At 53.0% G+C, this 7499-nt stretch overlaps 1 protein-coding gene across 6 annotated transcripts in view; it reads right to left on the reverse strand.

The window, feature by feature from the left end:
• The window catches only part of SLC8A3 (solute carrier family 8 member A3), a 168092-nt gene extending 161195 nt beyond the window's left edge, over window positions 1–6897 (reverse strand). For 5 of the 6 annotated variants that reach the window (XM_061429277.1, XM_061429278.1, XM_061429275.1 and 2 more), the window contains exon 1: window positions 5907–6494. The gene's annotated coding sequence lies outside the window, so the exon portion shown is untranslated. Of the gene's footprint in view, window positions 1–5906; window positions 6495–6815 lie in introns of those variants that run through there. The other variant, XM_061429274.1, reaches the window with a different exon arrangement.
• Between the last annotated feature and the right edge of the window lie 602 nt (window positions 6898–7499).

Below are 7499 nucleotides of genomic sequence, written 5' to 3' on the forward strand. Positions count from 1 at the left end.
AGAGTTTTGCCAAGAAAATGCACTGGTCATAACAAACACCCTCTTCCAACAACACAAGAGAAGACTCTACACATGGACGTCACCAGATGGTCAACACTGAAATCAGATTGATTATATTCTTTGCAGCCAAAGATGGAGAAGCTCTATACAGTCAACAAAAACAAGACCAGGAGCTGACTGTGGCTCAGATCATGAACTCCTTATTGCCAAATTCAGACTTAAATTGAAGAAAGTAGGGAAAACCACTAGACCATTCAGGTATGACCTAAATCAAATCCCTTATGATTATACAGTGGAAGTGAGAAATAGATTTAAGGGCCTAGATCTGATAGATAGAGTGCCTGATGAATTATGGAATGAGGTTCGTGACATTCTACAGGAGACAGGGATCAAGACCATCCCCATGGAAAAGAAATTCAAAAGCAAAATAGCTGTCTGGGGAGGCCTTACAAATAGCTGTGAAAAGAAGGGAAGCAAAAAGCAAAGGAAAAAAGGAAAGATACAAGCATCTGAATGCAGAGTTCCAAAGAATAGCAAGAAGAGATAAGAAAGCCTTCCTCAGCGATCAATGCAAAGAAATCGTGGAAAACAACAGAATGGGAAAGACTAGAGATCTCGTCAAGAAAATCAGAGATACCAAGGGAACATTTCATGCAAAGATGGGCTCGATAAAGGACAGAAATGGTATGAACCTAACAAAGGCAGAAGATATTAAGAAGAGGTGGCAAGAATACACAGAAGAACTGTACAAAAAAAGATCTTCACGACCCAGATAATCACGATGGTGTGATCATTGACCTAAAGCCAGACATCCTGGAATGTGAAGTCAAGTGGGCCTTAGAAAGCATCACTACGAACAAAGCTAGTGGAGGTGATGGAATTCCAGTTGAGCTATTTCAAATCCTGAAAGATGATGCTGTGAAAGTGCTGCACTCAACATGCCAGCAAATTTGGAAAACTCAGCAGTGGCCACAGGACTGGAAAAGGTCAGTTTTCATTCCAATCCCAAAGAAAGGCAATGCCAAAGAATGCTCAAACTACCACGTAATTGCACTCATCTCACATGCTAGTAAGGTAATGCTCAAAATTCTCCAAGCCAGGCTTCAGCACTACGTGAACTATGAACTTCCAGATGTTCAAGCTGGTTTTAGAAAAGGCAGAGGAACCAGAGATCAAATTGCCAAATTTCCATGATCAAATTGCTGGATCATGGAAAAAGCAAGAGAGTCCAGAAAAACATCTATTTCTGCTTTATTGACTATGCCAAAGCCTTTGACTGTGTGGATCACAATAAACTGTGGAAAATTCTGAAAGAGATGGGAATACCAGACCACCTGACCTGCCTCTTGAGAAATCTGTATGCAGGTCAGGAAGCAACAGTTAGAACTGGACATGGAACGACAGACTGGTTCCAAATAGGAAAAGGAGTACATCAAGGCTGTATATTGTCACCCTGCTTATTTAACTTCTATGCAGAGTACATCATGAGAAACGCTGGACTGGAAGAAACACAAGCTGGAATCAAGATTGCCGGGAGAAATATCAATAACCTCAGATATGCAGATGACACCACCCTTATGGCAGAAAGTGAAGAGGAATTAAAAAGCCTCTTGATGAAAGTGAAAGAGGAGAGTGAAAAAGCTGGCTTAAAGCTCAACATTCAGAAAACGAAGATCATGGCATCTGGTCCCATCACTTCATGGCAAATAGATGGGGAAAGAGTGGAAACAGTGTCAGACTTTATTTTGGGGGGCTCAAAATCACTGCAGATGGTGACTGCAGCCATGAAATTAAAAGATGCTTACTCCTTGGAAGGAAAGTTATGACCAACCTAGATAGCATATTGAAAAGCAGGGACATTACTTTGCCAACAAAGGTCCGTCTAGTCAAGGCTATGGTTTTTCCTGTGGTCATGTATGGATGTGAGAGTTGGACTGTGAAGAAGGCTGAGCACCAAAGAATTGATGCTTTTGAACTGTGGTGTTGGAGAAGACTCTTGAGAGTCCCTTGGACTGCAAGGAGATCCAACCAGTCCATTCTGAAGGAGATCAGCCCTGGGATTTCTTTGGAAGGAATGATGCTAAAGCTGAAACTCCAGTACTTTGGCCATCTGATGTGAAGAGTTGACTCATTGGAAAAGACTCTGATGCTGGGAGGGATTGGGGGCAGGAGGAGAAGGGGACGACAGAGGATGAGATGGCTGGATGGCATCACTGACTCAATGGACATGAGTCTGAGTGAACTCCGGGAGTTGGTGATGGACAGGGAGGCCTGGCGTGCTACGATTCATGCGGTTGCAAAGAGTCGGACATGACTGAGCGACTGAACTGAACTGAACTAAGCACAGCACAGCACATACTGATCCTTTCACTCAAAGACCTTTCTCCCCCACCATTCCCCTCCCTACTTTCACCAAAGCCAGCTCCTTCCTAGCCTGTCTTTATGGGATCAGCTATCCCTAGAAATTCTCCGTAAGACCCCCTAGAGACGTGATCTTCCTACATTTTCACTGCACCTGGGATGTAGCCTTCACAGACAGGAGTCAGTTTAAATGGTAATTGTGTGTTCACTAGTTGGTTATCCCTGCTGGGATGAGTGTGTGTTTATGTGGAAAGGAAACATTCTATTTTATTTGCCTCTGTACCCAGCAAACTTGGCCAAGGGGATTGTTGAATATTTATTGAATAAATAACTGATTGGTTGAATCAATGAAGGCTTTCTTTTTTGGAGTCAAATGTATTTCTGAAACTCATCAAACGTTTGAACTTCCAAGCAAAGCAACCAGGCTTGAGTGCAAAGGGAGTGATTTTCTCTTTTGAGCCAATCTTGGTAGCTTGAAGAGAAGCTGTGTGACACATTCCTCCAAATCCAGATTGTCGGCAGTGAGTGACTGGACCAGGTAGGCTGAGGAATAATGCCCACAATGACTGCTGCTGCTGCTGCTGCTAAGTCGCTTCAGTCGTGTCTGACTCTGTGTGACCCCAGAGACCGCAGCCCACCAGGCTCCTCCATCCCTGGGATTCTCCAGGCAAGAACACTGGAGTGGGTTGCCATTTCCTTCTCCAATGCATGAAAGTGAAAAGTGAAAGTGAAGTCACTCAGTCGTGTCCAACTCCTAGCGACCCCATGGACTACAGCCTACCTGGCTCCTCCATCCATGGGATTTTCCAGGCAAGAGTACTGGAGTGGGGTGCCATTGCCTTCTCTGCCACAATGACTACCCATGGACAATGCCAGTAACTACACCAGGGACTGTACAAGGGGCCGCCTTGCACAGGGACAGGGCAGGGCTGGATCAGGGGGACACTCCCTTGGCTTCAGGGCGTGTTTTTTTTACAGGGTCAGTTTGCTGGCCCTATTCTTCCTTCTCTGACCAGGAGGCTCTGCAGGGCCATTCGTGTGCATGCTCAGTCACTTCAGCGGTGTCCGACTCTTTGTGACCCCATAGACTGTAGCCCGCCAGGCTCCTCTGTCCATGGGATTCTCCAGGCAAGAATATTGCAGGGGGTTGCCATGCCCTTCTCTAGGGGATCTAGGGTTGGATCTTCCCAACCCAGGGATCAAACCTGCATCTTCTCTCCTTTCCTGCATTGGCAGATGGGTTCTTCACCACTGGCGCCACCTGGGAAGGACTGTAGCCCTTCTGCAAGAGATGCCAAAGTAGAGATCAGAGAAGAGGTAACTTATTCCTCCTAGTTCCATTCATTCACTCAGCACGGATGGAGTAGTTTCTCTATGCCAGGCACACTGCCAGGTCCTGGGGATACAAGATGAATAAACACCAGCTCTCTTTCCTCCCTTCATGCAGCTTGCTGTCCAGAGGCGTGACTGGCCTTACTCAATCACATAAATACATTGAACGTGAATCTTTAAATTACTTCAAAATAATAGGTTCAAGTTAGGAGTGTAAAATAAAGGAATCTGGCTTAGGGAAGGTAGGGAAAGCTTCCTTGAGAAAGTCACCAATGAACTAAGGACAGAAAGATAAATAGGAGTACATTAGACAAGGACGAAGTGTTGGAAAAGCAAGAAAGCATTCCCAGGTAGAGGAAACCACCTAAACAGCCTTCCCATCTTCATGAAGTCTGAGAATCACTTCAACCAAATTTAGGTCCCACCTGCTTCTTCTCAACCCCATATCTATATTTTATTTAAAGGAACAGGTAACCGTGGAGTGGACTTGCATGTGCAAACTGCAAAGGGGAATTGCAGATGGCGGTGAGGGGTTGGGAGACCACAGCTACCCCCAGCTCTGATCCTCGCACGGCAGGAAGGCGCGGGTTCCTCTCAAACTCGGACCCCGCAAGGCCCGCAGGAAGAAGGGCCGGCGGGAGGGAGGGCCTGAGCGGATCTTGGATCTCCCTCCGTCAGGGAGAAGCAGGGTGCAGCAGCTATATTTGAAAATCGAGGTAAACAAGAGCTCAGCTCAAGTGGACGGGGCACAACAGCTGCGGAAGATTAATCACACACGGCTGCGAGTCACCAGGTCGCCACGAGGCCCCCACCAGCAGGCCGGATGTGCTCCTATCACGTACCCACAGCTCCCTCCGCCTGGGGTGTTTCTCGGCCACTCAAGAGCGCGAAGCCCTGCGCCCAGCTGCGGCCTGCCCTTCTGACAAACTACCCCGAGTTTCAATCTTTCTGCCCAGGAGCCCGAACAACCAAACGTTCGGGGTTTGTTTTTTAGTCACCAGGGGACAGAGCCAAAGACAGACAGAGAGAGAGCGCGCCAGACAGAGAGAGAGAGAGACAGACAGACAGACAGACAGACAGACGGACAAGGAGAGACAGAGAGGGAGAGAGAGACAGGCGGCAGGCAGGCGGGCAGGGAGCGGGTAAATTTATGGCACTGCATTAAAGGCGTTTGTTCTATTTAACCCCCACCCTCTCCCTCCACAGTTAAAAATAAAACACAGTGAATAAAGAGGCGGGGGAAAATCGCTTTTTTCCCCTCCGGAAACATATCGCTTTCTTCGTCTCCCCAGTGGCTCAGGTCCTCGGAGCAGGTCAGGCAGGGTCTTGCAGGAGCAGGCCAGCCTCTGAATGAAGGCCTGTGGCTGTGTGCGTGTGTGCATGTGTGTGGTGGTGGCGGTGAGGGGTGTGTGGGCGAGCGGGGGTGGGGGTGGGGCGGCGAGGAGGCGGGTTGGGGAGGGGGGAGAGTTACACACTTCACGTCTCTCCACCTGGCCCCGGCCCGCCCAGACCACCGCGGACGGGAGAACACCGGTCGGGAGAAACCCTCCTTCTCCCCGCCTCCTTGGCCGCCGCGGGCTGGTGCGCCGGGGCTGCAGTTCCCGACCCGCGGCGGTGGAGTCCCGAGGTTGGGGTGCGCGCGGGCGTGCGTACAGGCGGGCGCGCGCCGAGTGGGTAACGCGCTCCCCTCGCAGCCCCCAAACCCCACGGGCGCTCGCCACCCCGGGAGCACAACACTCGTTGGCACAGCCCAGGCACACACATGCATACACGCATCCAGCACGGAACACGGCGCTCAGCCTCCCTAATGAGCACCCGTCCGTAACCCGACAAACCCGCGACCAGCCCAGGCATCTCTGCACCGCGCCCCCCCCCACCCACCCACCTACCACCGCACCTCCCAGGAGGCACTCAGTCTGCCAGTACGCCCCCCACCCCACCTCCCAGCACCGCCTGCATCCCAGTACACTTTCCGCGGCACCCTCCCCCGCCACCTCTTCTGACACTAGACCCGCAGGAAAGCAGTTCATGTGAATGATCTCGAGAAAGAACTTAATTAACACCGTTATTCACAAGCCGGAACCCTCACGGGGACATCCCCAAACCCACCCCCTCCATCACCACCAACCCCCGCCGCCCCCGCCCGACCTCTGCCTCCCCGGCCTCTGCCGCCGGTTGAGAGGGAAGGGCAGGAGGCTCAGCCCTTCACTCACCGTTTCCTCTCGATCTCTCGGGCGGAGTGGGCAAGTGAGGGGGGGTGGGTGAGAAAGGTGCGCGATGCCCCCGCCGCCCGGCTCCTCACCGGCCGCAGCGGCTCATCGCCCCAGCGGGCTGCCCGCCGGCCGCAGCCGCGTCCGGGGCATGTCAGTTCGCCGCCGCCTCCCGCCCGCCGGGCTCGTGGGCTGCCAGCTTTCAGGGAGCCTTGGGGCAGCGCATCCGGAGGGCGAGGGCTAGGGCCGGAGCAGGGGGCCTGGGGAGGGGTCCCTCGGCACCGGTTTAAGGAGCAGGGAGCACGCCTCCGTAGACCCCTGGGAAACCCCGACTCGGGCGCGGGCTCGGACTAAAGCCCTGGAGAGGCCCGGAGTCCCGGCCGCCCGCAGCAAGGGGATCCCTGCCGGGAGGGGGCAAGAAGGCGAGCGGCCCGGCGTGCCCTGGCGGCTCCGAGGACCCCGGACTTGCAGTCTGCGTCGCCGGGGCTTTCCCGGGGCTGGGAGCGCGCCGGCTCTCCCCCTAGCACGCCGTCACCGCGGGACTCGTCTCGGCCTCGCCGCGGGCGGAGGGGACGCGCGGAGGGTCTGGTTTCTGGGCGAGCCGAGAGCTTTGCCCATTAAGCTGCAGGAGGAAGCCAAATCAAAAAGCCAATCTCCAAGCCTCCAAAACCCAACGTCACCCTATCACGGCATGACTAGCAGCGCATATTTATCCTCGCGCGCCGATGGAGGTGATTTTCAGAGAGCTTTCCGACCAGCAGCGGGGAGCCGAGTCCGCCTCTCGCATCCCGAGAGCCCCCAGGACCGAATGCAGACGGAACCCGTAGCCCGAGGCCACCCACCCAATCTTTGCAGCCTGGCGCCGGGCGCCTCCTCGCCAGCGGCAGTTCCAAGACGGCGGCGCGTCCTGACCTGGATTCCGCGGAGTCCAGAGCTCCGGGCAGCAGCGGGGAGGGAGGGCAGGCGGGCGCGCAGCACCGGCTTTCCCCTTGTCCTCAGGAGACGCTGCCTGCAATCCCGAAATTAAGTCTCCACCAAACACATCTGTGGTTTTTAAATATAGCAGGGGACGATTAACCAGGCAGGGTCCACCCAGGCCTAGGGGAGGAGTTGAGGGGGGATGGAGGTTAGCAGTGGAGGGAAAAGAAAACTCCCTTTCTCCCCTCTTTTTTTTTTTCCCCCTTCTGTTCTTGGTGTAGAACTCAGTCTGTCATTTTCTCAACCCAAATCAAACAACAGCTTGTGACAGACGCTTGGGTGAGCGCTGGTATGTTGGCTTTGGGGTTTTCAAGGCTAAAAATACGAGGGGGCTGTATCCCAAATTGCTGCTTCTTCTGGGCCTGGAGTCTGGAAGAGAGATGATCCTTTGATGCAGCAACAGAACTAGGGTTTGGGGCTTGGCTTACACGAAGTGTACACACGTAGCCTGAAATCAGATGCCTGTAATTTCTGCTATATTTGTCAGGCTTGGTCCTGGAGGCCTGAGGGGTGGGCAAGCCTCTCCTAAGAATGGGGTTTCACATCCCTGTCTATGGATGGCATTAGGCAGATCTAAAATGAGACTGGTGGGGACTAATGTAGAGACACCAAGGGCAG

Source organism: Bos javanicus, chromosome 10 (assembly GCF_032452875.1).
Source record: "Bos javanicus breed banteng chromosome 10, ARS-OSU_banteng_1.0, whole genome shotgun sequence".
Lineage (NCBI taxonomy): Eukaryota > Metazoa > Chordata > Mammalia > Artiodactyla > Bovidae > Bos > Bos javanicus.